The following is a 13,717-nucleotide window of genomic DNA, read 5'->3' as shown; positions in this document are numbered from 1 at the left end:
GCACAAAACGTATTAATTGTTTGCACATAATGTAAAAGGCATTTGCACATGACATAATGAATGCTCACAGAGAGTATCAATTGTTCGGCAAAACGCATATGAATTACACCATGATGTATTGGGTTTTTCACTGGAGATACATATGTATAAACAAAACATCATGTCAAAATACTATAATATCATGAGATTTACATAGAACAAAGGTGTATCAAAACAAAAGCTTTAGAACATTTGACATAACAATAACACTTGAGACAGGACGCAATTATTAACTGACTTACGTAAAAGAAGAATAGACACAGCATAAATAAAATATAAGAGAATGAAAAGGTGGTTGATCATAAAGTTTCGAGCTATTCACAGAATATATAGTAGTTACAGCATAATGTAATGCATATTTTACACAACAAACTTTAGCAATGACATATCATACAATTGTTTGACCAAACAAATTACTAATTTTACATAACAAAGAGATGCCGTGTCAGGAAATAAAGGCATCTGCACATAACATAAAGAAGAAATGACAGGATGTAAAGGCAAATCGACAAAACACATTAAATATTTACACTATAAGACAGTTCCGGCGTTCCATAGTTTTAGATACGAACGTCACTGGCGCCAATACAAAATTTCAATCCTGGTATCTATAATGAGTTTATCTGGTCCTTATAATTATGACGCCTTGAAATGCTATTTAAAAAAAACCAATTTGTGACGCCTTTCTAAGACTTTTCAGAAAAAAATTGAAATAGGCTTTAAATACGTCATACTTATTTTGACTATGTTTACTTAACAATCTAATTAAACACACTATTTACTTTGCAGTAAGTATATCTACAATGTGATACGAAAATAAACAGGATAGTTGTCTCATTGGCACTCATACCACGTCTTCTTATATCAAACAACATTTCTGTCTAGCTTTATCTGTCCAGGTGAAATCAAGTTCAGGTACGAAAATTGGTTAGATATACCAAAATCTATTTTTGTAGTAAGATACATGTAAGTTTACAGTGCCGTTTGGTCAATATTACAGAGATATGAAGGACCATGCTTCCAAAAAAAAGATTAAAAAAAATTAAAACTAGTTTTGACTTTAATTTATCACATCGGGTTCCAAATTTGGAGTAATTTTATCAATTGAATGTATCTTTGAGTAACGATGTCTATCAAGGGAACAGTTTTTGCTATTTTTGTACCATGGTCGATGGTTTATAGCCGAATGCATGTTATATTATTCCATTGTTTCTCCCACGTACTGAATGACATTTATGCCAGGGAATAGCTGTTTGAATTCGGAATAGGCAGATTGAAGGGGGCAGGAGTAGAAGGAGTTGGTTGCTTAGAGAGACGCTTTTCAAGGTCTTCAAAGAATGGATGACACATTCTTGAAATAAGAATGGTCAAAAAAGGCAACAGTAGTATACGTATACCGCTGTTCAAAATTCATAAATCGATTGAGAAAAAAACAATCCGGGTTACAAAACTGAGGGAAACACATCAAATATAAGAGAACTACGACACAACAGAAACACAACACTAAAATGTAACACATACAGAAACGAACTATAATATAACAATGGCCATTTTCCTGACTTGGTACAGGACATTTTAAGAACAAAATAGTGGATTGAACCTGGGTTTGTGGTTAGCCAACACTCCCATGATAAGTGATTACAAGTGGTGATATGCTGGGTTCTTGTTTAAGTACTCCGGAAGCTCTTTGTTATCATGTTTGTTTGCTTTTTCGAAATCTGAATCTATTCTTTCGAATGGCAACCTTTTTGTTATAGAAATTGATGATCATAGTAAACTTCATTAACCAAATTCTGTAACCCGACATGGAACAGAATAGCAGAATACTGCTTACCCATAGAAGGAAACACAATGTGTAATCACAAAAATACTGAACTCAGAAGGGAAATTCAATAAGAAGAGTCCTTCCTCAAATGGCAAAATCAAAGGCTCAACCACATCAAACGAATGGATAACAACTCTCATATTCGTGCCTTGGTAAAGGCATTTTCGTATGTAGAAAATGGTGGAAGTGAACTTGGTTTTATAGCTAGCTAAACCTCTCACTTGTATGAAAGTCGCATCAAATTCCATTATATTGGCAAAGAGATGTTAACAAAACAAACAGATACAATAGGTACAAATGTCAAAAATATGGGTACAGCAGTCAACACTGTTATCATCTTAATCACTATCAAAACAAACCAATGTAACAAAGAAGCACAAAAATACACACATCAAATTTAACAGCCTCCTTTTGCTTTTTATTAATCCCTTTAATTTATGTATGTAAAATCAAACCATAAAAGATTGAAAGAGACGTAGAATCGCGCGTTTGATATCACTCAGGTAAACCTAGTATGAAAACAAACCAGACTGATAATTTAGTACGCCAGACACGCGCAATAGACCCATCAATCTGGAATTTAAAGATATCAATTCCGCTATTGTACCCTAAAACGCATGAAATGGATTGAAAACAAATTCACCTTCAATGATGGCATCTTCATAACTATTTATCATGTCAATTGATTTCCAGGCATGCTTCCTGTTCGAGAGGTTCTGTGTTTTCTTTTTGGTTAATGACCATGATGACTTCACGGATCATGGAATGAAATAAATATGTTGCACTGTCACTGTATGATGTACTACCTCAGTTCCTTTCTTGGTCACTACATATCCATGGTTCCTTTTTATTTTCAACAAACATACGCTTCGTCTCGGGTACTGAGCTCAATCCATAAGCATTGTCGGGATCTATCTTAAGGTGTTAGAGAGAACAAACTATGAATCTGTGTATTAATTTTGTTGGTTTGAATAAAACATGCATACATGAACATTAAAGGTTATAAGAAAGGAGAGAAACTGCGCGCCTTTCTCTTTCCTACCAGATACCAAAGCATTTAGGGAAGATTAGTTATATTGTTGTAAGTGTTTTTTCAAACCAGTTAAATGACGATTAAAAAAAAAATTCTAATTAATTAAAAGCAATTATTTTTTTGGACTATCATGTATCGGAAAAGGTTAATTATTAAATATTTACCTCGGTCTCTTAAGAAATATTATCCAATAAAATCAATGATTGCACTTCACTTCTTTTGTCTTAAACACGTGCCTTTATGGCAATAAAACAGCTGAAGGCGCGTACATTGCTGTATTGATTTATCTGTAATTTAAGGTATAAAGCCAGCGTATTCCCTACAGTAGGTAACATACGGAAAAGTTTCCTCTAATGAGAAATCAGAGGCAGAATTGTGTAGGATTCTTTATCTATAAACAGGTAAGTGCATATGTTGTTAGAAGAGATAATTATAAAAATGGCTGTGATTTATATGTAAGATTAGTACGACGTTTAGATGATATGTTGATGGTATTTCTTAAATGGTAAAATTTTTGTTTTCTAAACGCGAAAAAGTGCATTTGATGTTTAGAAGAGATAATTATAAAAATGGCTGTGATTTCTATGTAAGATTATTTAGACGTTTAGATGATATGTTGATGGTATATCTTAAATGGTAAGTATATTTTTATTTTCTGAACGCGATGAGTTTTAATGGTTATTGTTTTGATTTTCTTATTATATAAGAATTAATATTTCAAAATAAAAATATGAAAAATAACCATTAAATGTAGAAATGTCTAGTTTGTTTACCTACAATGATTAAGGTTAAGGACAACAAATTGATTGCTATTTTAAATCCTTTTTTTATTTCTTTTATTTTCTCAAATTGAAAACAAATAATATAGAGTGTATTATCATGATTATTGAAACTTTTAATAAATAAAGGGACAATGTTGTGCAATATATATAGCAAACACTAATGTAATTTCAAGCTGTTGGAAAAGAGTTCCATACCATGAGTAAAGAGACCAATAGCATTTCAATAAGTTGCTAGATCTACACGTGCTTTATACAACTAACGTTTTTCTTCGAGATAGGGCAATGTATGTCATTGTTGGGGAGAAGTACATATTCAAGGGTAATGTTTGACAATGCTGATGGCTAATTTGTCAACTACGAGCGTACTTATTAACAAACTATGAGAACAAGTTTAACAAAATCCAAAATTATATGAGAGGCATAGCTATTATGTATTGTAATTAATAACTACATTTTGAAAGAGACGTCTTCAAATGACAAATTGAACAGAAACATGGGAAATTTGCTAGTATACAATGTATCTTAATTAGCAATAAGTGGCACTAAATAAAAAATACTGAGAAATTGGCCCAACCTCTTTATTAATTCATTGAATCTGTCTTCTTAGTTAAAACAGGAACTTTCTATTCTAAGTATACTAAGTGGTTTACATATGACCTATTAAGGAATAATAATGAGTGAATTTGATAACTGGATATAATTTGTCAGTATGCATGACAAAAAAAGTAATAAAAATGATACAAAAAATAGCTTGAAATCTGCACATTTTATTCATACTAATTAAATTAATACACAGTTTTTAGAGATTAATTATTATAAATTATACATCAAAATTGCATTCGGTACCATACATATACGTGTACGTACGCATATTCAAGTGTTTTAAAACACTTTGCACATGTCATGCATATAATTCTTAAAAATCAATATACTTGAAGAAGGTCGTAAAAGCTAATATGAATTGCAACTAAGTAAAACGGAGTAATTTTCAACAATTATTGAACAAATTATATAACTCGACTTCGTCTCGTGATGTTTGGTCGTTTATTTGAACCAAAAATTCTGATAACATTAATGGAACTCAGATTTATGTAACGAAATTAATTGCATCATAGGATGTATATTTTATCAAAATGAGTGGTATTGGTACGAAAAATACCGATTCGTACACATTTTAATTTCTATCAAGAATGACTTTTTATATGTTTTTGAATGATGGATGAACTAATTAGTGTTCAAAAACTTAAAATATTATATATTGAAATATTAAAAAAAGTTTGATGAGGTGTTAAATATGACATTTCTTTACGAGTTTTTGGTTTGGTTAAAGCGTCCTGTATTTTTGGTTAACTTTGTCAAAATCTTTATCTATTGTTGCTGTGAGTCATCATTTTTTTCTTTACAATGTATATATGATCGGGTATATATATCTATCACGAAACACGCCAAAATGCTGTTGGAACCTTTATTATAAAAAAAAAGAAGATGTTGTATACGTAATTGCTAATGAGACAAGTTGAACTCTCCACCAGAGAAAAATAAGATGTGGTATAAGTAATTGCCAATGGGACCAATCTCAACCAAACCGAATGACATAGAATTAACAACTATATGTCAACGTACGGCCTTCAAAAATAAACAAAACCAACACCGCATGATCAGCTATAAAAGTACATCAGCTTTATACCATATATGGTTCTATGAATTTTAGCTAAGATTCAAGACTTTGCCAGAAAGAAGCATTGGTGTAAAATGAATTCTCGGGAAAATGTCTTTTTAAAACGGAAAGTAAAAAGTCTCAAATAATAATTAAATGGATTGTCTAAAAATGCTGCATGTTCGCTATGTTATTTTCTACCCAAGATATATATAACATTGACTGTAGATGTAGATAGCAAAACCTTTCAGAGATTTTGGTCTTAAATGCTCTTCAACTACGTACTTAATTTTGACTTTTTTATTCGAGCGTTATTGGTGAGTCTTTCAGACGTCTGGTCTACGTAATTATAATATAAAATAAGAAATTTGGTATGATGGTCAAAACGACAACGCTCCACAATAGAGCAAATGCCACAGCAATGAACAACTGTAGATCACTGTACGGCCTTCAACAATGAGTAAATTAAACCTACCCTACACAGTCAGCTACAAAAGGTCACGGAATGACATATATAAAAAATAAACAAACGAGAAAAACCAGCGACCCGGTATCTTTCAATAATTGTGTTTATTGTATGAACCCGACACGAAATTGGCAATTAGAAGACAAATAGTGTTTAACTGAAACAAATTGGAACAAGTTTCCAGATCACTGTCGAAATAATCGGTCACTCTTTGGAACAAATTAAATTTCCTAGAGAAACGATACCTTAGCTACATGAATATTGATACAAAACTGACTTTCATGTAAGGAACAAGAAAAAAATCAAACCTAGACATGACGTTCAATAGAGACTATAACATTAAATAACTCTAACGGTATCAAGTTTACTGCACTAGATGTGCATTCGACTACAAATTAATGTCTCTTCAGTGCAAGATCAAACATGTGAAAAATCAAAACTTATGTAATTAGGTATCAAAGGTACCAGGATTAGAATTTAGAACGCCAGACGCAAACGTTGAATATATAGTTATCAAAGGTACCGGGCTTTTAATTTAGATACATCAGGCGCGCGTTTCGTTTACTGAAGACTCCTGATGTGACGCTCTCGGCTGATGAATCCAAAAAGGAGCTACGATATAGCCAAATCGGAACAAGAAATTGGAGCTTAAATGTTTATTTGTATGTCTGTGTTGATAGATTAGTTGTAAGAGAGGTTCGCCGATTTTGTTTTTGACTTTATGTTTGGTATTTGGAATCCTCTGGTTTTATCTACATGTATGTAGTGGCATTAAATCATTTGCCAACTCACTGCTATTTTCCTTTTATAATTTCATTAAATATAGTTAAAAGTGTCATTTTTAAAACTCTTGTAAAAACCTTTTATTATTTTTTATTATACTAGATTTTGAAATAGACAAGGGTGACATTTCCAAATTTTTAGAAAAAATCTAGAAAGAATCATTTACCCGCCTAATGTATAATAGCTAATATCTCTTAAACAAGGACATGGACCTTTCATTTTTTTTTCTGCTTTTTTCGTTCTGTTATCTATCAATTCATAGCAGTCTTTTAAAAAGTAAAATCATAAAATACTGATCATGAACTCAGAGAAAAATTTTAAACGGAAAGTTACTTAGTATCTAATCAAAATTATGGCAAAATTAAAAAAAAAATGTTGTTTTGGAACAGATCAGCTAATATCCTTTGTATGATAAACATTAGCATATTGTTTGAATAGTTTTGTCTGTATCCTTGCATTGGTAATTTGTTATAATAATCACGTAACAGTTAAGCCATTATTATTTCTCTCTTTGACAAACTATAATTGTTCATTTGCATTGCTGTAGATCCGAGAAACTGATCATTATTATTTCGTTAATGATACAGATCTATTTATATTACTTATTATTGATTTGTTTAGAAATATTAACATGCATTATTAATGAAATGAATGAAATGAACATTCCAAATGTGTTGTGTAATTCCCGATTAATTCATAAAAATTGTTGTGTAATTCTCAATCAATTCATAAAATGTACTCGTGTAGTGATTTTCCGTGTTGATGTGTATTCAGCAAAAAAATTATTAAAGATAATATCAATATTTACCGATTGCAATATTGCATTAATTGAATAAGAGCACGCGTACGGCTAACTTATATAAATTTAAACAACATGCCAGAAAGAAATAAAAGAGGATGCCATCTGTAATTGCCAGATTTGTTCACACGAAATAGTTCGTAATTTGTTTATAATACCCCGCAGCTCTGTTCTACATTGCTTAAGATGAAGTATGATAGTCGACATATCGCAAAGAAATGCACAACATCCGGTGGAAGGGACCGTCTGTTATTTGTAATGAGTTGTGAACGACAAAATTCATAAATTGTTTATAATACCCAGTAGCTCTGTTCTACATTGCTTATGATCGACATATCGCAAAAAAAAAATCGCCAACATCCGGTGCAAGGGACCGTCCTGAACTTTTATAACAGAAAAAAATCGTTTCATGAGCATAATTGTTAGACTGAAGGAGCGTATAAAAATAAGAAGAGACAGTATGCATGCCAATGAGACAGATATCAACCACAGATTGATTGGCGTGTATGTCAGAAACAATTAAAAGGCCACCGTACGGACTTATACAATGAACCTAACCCATATCGTTTTGCCAGATACATTATGAGTTGCTTCGGCATGAAAACAATGTGAAACTATTTAACAAGAAAAACAACGGCCTGATTTTTAAATAAGGCAACAGTAGTATACCGCTGTTCAAAACTCATAAATCCATGGACAAAAAACAAAATCGGGATAACAAACTAAAACCGAGGGAAACGCATTAAATATAAGAGGAGAACAACGACATAACACTAAAATGTAACACACATAGACAAAATCCCACGAACATTTTTTTAAAAGAAAACAGATATGACAGCCAGCAACCAGCGACAACCACTGAATCACAGGTATAAAGAAAATAATTTTAGGAACTGGAAATTTACTTCAAATATCTTTCATATAAAAATGCAAATAATGATTGACTACGGGGATTATATCATCTTGTTTTCGAAGATCAAGAGATTGTGGCTTCGCTTCTGATATCCGTTTTGTCTGTGTTCCAAGCAATAATTTCTATGACAAGACAATAGATTCGGACATGTAAAATATATCTTGTCATAACAAGATTTGCAAATCACCGGTGTATGTAAATCCTCTAACGATAATGTATGACGGAACGAGTTTGAAACAGAATTACGGAAAGGTTTTTCTTCTGTATAAAGAACAGAAAATATAATGATACTATTAGGTTCAACCAGATATTAATTAATTCAGAAGAGTATAGGCGTATCGTTTTGGAAAAGCGAGATACTAAGATGTTTTAAGATAATGCATTTAGACGTCATATATTTCTCGCTAATCATTTGCGCACATTTCTTAACCCAAATTTGCATTTGGGTGTCACTTTTTAAAAAGTTTACAATGATAAAACATAGGAAGATTGAATAACATTTTGATAGAAAACTGAGAAAAATAGATAATTATATACTATATATGTTATACAAGATATCAAACTACTCAAAATAGATAATTTTTATTCTTATATAGTATACAAATCAATAAGTAGAAATGTCCTTATAGCTAAACATTGGGGTACAATAATCCTCAACTTCGTTAATAATTTAGCCTTCCAACTGTTTTGACTTTCGAGCCCAGCTGATGCTTCCTTTGTAGAAGAAAAAACGCGTCTGGAGTACTCAATTATAAGACTAGTCTTTGTGTGTAATACAGATTTTCGTAGACCGCCCTTCGACATGTCCAAGAGCACTCACAAACATGTTTAACTCCTCCACATTCTTTATGTGCCTGTCCAATCCAGGAACCTGTAGTTAGGTCAGTGGTTGTCGTTGGTTTATGTCTATCATATTTTATTTGCATTTCGTTTATTTTTATTTTTTTATATATAAATTATGTTAACTTTCTCAATTGAATTGTTTCATATTTTTCATGTCGGGGTCTTTTAAAACCGACTATACGGTATGTTTGTTTTTCTTATTGTTGAATGCCCTACGATTTCCTATAATCGCTTACATCAATCTTATTTGAACTGTGGTTGATAGCTGTCTCGTTGGCATTCGTACCTCATCTCTTTATTTTTATAATATCATTGGCATCTTCGGTTTGAGGAATTTTGACCGAAAATACTAGCGCGCTAATGCAATACACCGATATTTTACTACTGTTTCCTGTAAGCATTTTATTTCAAAACAGCGACGATGGTAAAAGCAGTTTTACAACACAGATTTATTCTACATGCGTGTCCCTGTCATACCTAATCCATTTCACTGCTCTGGAAACTATAGACATTGGCAGGTATGACAAATTAATCGGATGTTTATAGAGTGATGCTATGTCATTAATATACATGATAATCACAAACTGTTTCCAATTTACTTTGTCACAACATTCCCCATTTAAGTTCATATGTTATCATTTATATATATGTAATTTGCTATTATTTGATTTATAACGGCGAAGATGCCGCGGTTGATTTATTGCTCTGATCAGGATATGGAAAATTGGATTTTTTCCCGCCAATTTGACTCATAGAACATAAAAACTGACACTGGCAGTAAATCCAATGTCTGTTACAGCATGTTCGATATCAAAAAGGAAACAAATGAAGCCCGTTGATTGTCTCATGACAAATAAATTCTAACCTTTTCGTATTAAATAGGAATACTTTTTGATGATAAAGAATAAGAGCAATAATTCATGTTATATCAAAAGCGGTTTGATTGTCTGATCAGATTTTGAATTCATGATTAAAATATATAGCTCAAAAGTCATTGCATTTACATATTTGTAGTATTAAAATCGCTTTCTTCATGCATATTTACTGTGAGCTATTTGCAAAATTAATCAAACTTCATCATTTCTAAAACATTCTATAAAGTATTAAATTCACCGTGTTAAAGGTTACATCTGATTAAATATCAGTAAGCAACATTGTCGATTTTACGACTTTTTACCATAATAGTGAAATCACGCGAGATTTCATCATAATGTTTAGGGTACACACGTGCAGGCTAGCTATAATTTCAAAATTTGCAAGTTTTGTTAAAGTCCCAACATATATGTATTTCAATGCAAATTATAACCAATGCCTATATGTCTCATTTATCACATACCCAAGGGATTTAATGTACGTTTTGTTCCTGCGAAATACCGACCAAATATCTTTCCTTTATGACGTACTCCCATTAAGAGCTTGACTTATTGCATAAAGACTTGTAGGTTGACCTCTAAATGTAGTTTTGTACATGTAGTTTATGTCGTTGGATTGCTACATCTCATTTACTTAATACCAAAAACTCTCAGCGTATTCGTTATAGAAACTAATTAAGAAAAGTACACTGTTTTTATGTTTTCCCGTCAACTGTTTTCTTTGGTTAACTTAGAAAACGAACTTCAGTTACTATGGGTGTTTTAACGGTAAGGCTGTAGTACCATGAACATTAAAATGTCTAAATTCCCCTGCGTTTTAAACAAAAGGTCTTTCAATCTCATGTTTCAAAATGTATTGAATAGTTTCACTTCGCTCTCTATTTCCACATGTTCAAGTAACGGTTAATTAAAACCAAAAAATAATTCAAGATTACAATTTAGATGAATTTTTATATCTTTCAAAAATGTATTCAATATATTGCACAGGTGGGGTGTTCGTACACAAAAATAACTAGGAAAGCATGCAAAAATTAAAAGAAAAAATGACTTCAATATCAATAATTTTTAATATGTAAAATTGATGCTAAATATATAGACTCTTTTATATAAAATCTTGCGTATATTTGAATTTTGTGAGTGAAACAATACTGATCATACTTGTATATATGATACATTACTGTCAGTGAGTGATTACAGGAACAAATGTATACACAAGATCTTTGAACAACTTCAGTTAAAATCTTGGAAAAGGTGCGTTCCTTTGAGGATTAGAGTGTCAGAGTTTGACGATAATGATTTTCTAAATCTCGTCTTCACAAACCTCTATTGCATAATCTAATTGAAAAGACGTTGTTCGTCGACTCAATAGCATATATTGAATAAATGTGTCTGACTTTATGATAAAGACCTGACGTTATCGTGTGTATAGTATGTAATAAGAAATAAGATAGCTAACCGCCAAGGAATGACCTTTAGTCTATACAAAAAAATAACATAAAAAATATGGTGCACACTGAATTACCCGCCGGTATGGAAATGGCTGTACCAAGTCAGGAATCGCTGTTGTTTTCCATTCATTTGATGTGTTTGAGCTTTTAATTTTTTCAATTTGATAAGGGACCTTCCGTTTTAAATTTTCTATGGAGTTGTACTCTTAATAGCCATGATATTTACAGAGAGCAATTAGTCAAATCACATAACTTTTAAGATAGTTGTTTTGCATTCGTTTGATGTGTCTGAGCCTTTCATTTTGCCAATTGATAAAGACTTTCCATTTTGAATTTTCCTTGGAGTTCGGTATTCTGTTTTTAAAATACTTTTTTAAATATTTAATGGAAGTAATTAGTCATATTCGAGCTGTTATACAGTTTCCTTGCACTTTTTAATTAATTGTTTCTTTTGATCGTACATTAAACATATCGAATAAATGCTCTTGCACTAAAACTTAAATAAACAAAACCCCACTTCAACCTCATTAAAAGTTTCAGGCAAAGTAATTGCCAAGTATAATTATTATTAAATTTCATTAAAATCATTTCAAAATTGATAGCTCCAGAGATCAAAATTGTTCTTATACAACACAGAAACTGATTAAAAGTTATTATATTTCTATAAATATTTTGGTTTTCATCAATTTTCTACTTTGAAATAGCTCTAATTGAAATCCTTATACGTCTGAACCCTTTGACGAAAATACCATAAGGTATATTAATATCAGTCACTTCCGGTTCCGGTCTGACGTGCGCTATAATTGTAAACTTTATCTTTGTAGATGGTCGATTTAGCCTGATGTCTAGTGGGTAGAATAACTAGTAGACAAGTCTCAATCATTTAGATAATTTCAGACTTGCGAACGTCGCTTACATCATTATAAGAGGGCCTGGGTGGGGTTTACATTTATATAATAGAAAAAAAAGGTGAAGAATGAAGGGCAAAAAGCAAGAATAGAGAAATAAGCAAACATGATATAGAATATAATAGAAAAATGGGCAAAATAAATAAGAATAAAGGAAGTCTCTATCGTAAAGGTAATTTCGGATTTGCGAATGTCAGAATCATGTTATTAGAGTCTGGATTGGACTTTCAGGATAGTAAATAAATGGGCAAAAATTCAAAATGAATAGAGATTAATAGGGTGCAAAAATAAGTAAAAAAAAAGAAAAGAATAATGGGCAAAATAGATAAAGAATAAAGAAAGAATTATAAAAGAAAGTCCCCTTCCAGAACCTCTTATATTGTGATTACATTTTATAAAACGATTTACATTGATTTTTTCGATAGCAAATTTGATATAAAGAGTATAATTTATCAATTTACGTCTGGTTATGGCGTATATGTGTTTTTTCTTTGGTTCTCTCGCCGTCTCTTTGAAATGAGTTTCTGTTGTGTCGTTGTTCTCTTCTTATATTTGATGTGTTTCACTCTTTTTTTTTTCTCAATCGATTTATGAATTTTGAGCAGCGGTATACTAGTGTTGCCTTTATTTTTGACCTGTTGTTATGTTGCTATAGTCCTTTGTTTTAAAATATATTTGCTCGTAGGCTCTTACAATTTCCAAAATATTATAAAGTACAAATGGACCGAACATAAATTACTTAATTTGTACGATGCAGTAACAACACGATTTCGACTACTAGTTTTTGAATGGCTGTTTGATGATTTTTGCGAGGGGTACCTTGAAAAGACTGTGGACAGATAACAGTTAAAAAACTTATATTCGAGTTGATTGCACTCATGTTTCTGACGCCAGCGCCATTGTCAACAACACTAAAATAAAATAAAGAACTCGTGCATGTTTACTGTATCGGTACTTTAAAACAACTTTCAATTATCTTTTAAAGGGTACTGTATCAAATCAATATTAACAAACAACGGATGCCACATGTGGAGCAAAATCTGCTAACTCTTCCGGAGCATCTGAGATCACCTTCCGTTTTGGGTGGGGTTCGTATTGCTTGGTCTAAAGTTTTCTATGTTGTGTTTTGTAGTTACTGTTGTTAGTCTGTCGGATTTTTTTTTTTTTTTTTTTTTTTTTAATCTTTTTTGGCAATAGGGGTGTTAATTCATTTTAAACTTAATATGAGTTTGAAAGCAATGAACTTTGGTGTCTGTTATCTTTCTTTTATAAGTTTCGAGTGTTTCGTAAAATTTTAAACACACAACTAAAATAATAACAGTTACGGGATAAATATAAAGGAAATCTTG

The 13,717-nt window shown here is 31.6% G+C and overlaps 1 protein-coding gene across 1 annotated transcript in view; it reads left to right on the top strand.

Moving 5' to 3' along the window:
- The first annotated feature begins 3,104 nt into the window (after positions 1-3,104).
- Positions 3,105-13,717, top strand: part of LOC139501117 (cholecystokinin receptor-like) — a 45,051-nt gene continuing 34,438 nt past the window's right edge. Inside the window, exon 1 of the mRNA XM_071290098.1 lies at positions 3,105-3,298. The gene's annotated coding sequence lies outside the window, so the exon portion shown is untranslated. The remainder of the gene's footprint in view (positions 3,299-13,717) is intronic.

The sequence above is a fragment of the Mytilus edulis genome, chromosome 13 (genome assembly GCF_963676685.1).
Source record: "Mytilus edulis chromosome 13, xbMytEdul2.2, whole genome shotgun sequence".
Taxonomy (NCBI): domain Eukaryota; kingdom Metazoa; phylum Mollusca; class Bivalvia; order Mytilida; family Mytilidae; genus Mytilus; species Mytilus edulis.
The sequence above is the reverse complement of the archived record's forward strand: the minus strand, read 5'-3'. Positions and strand labels throughout refer to the sequence as shown.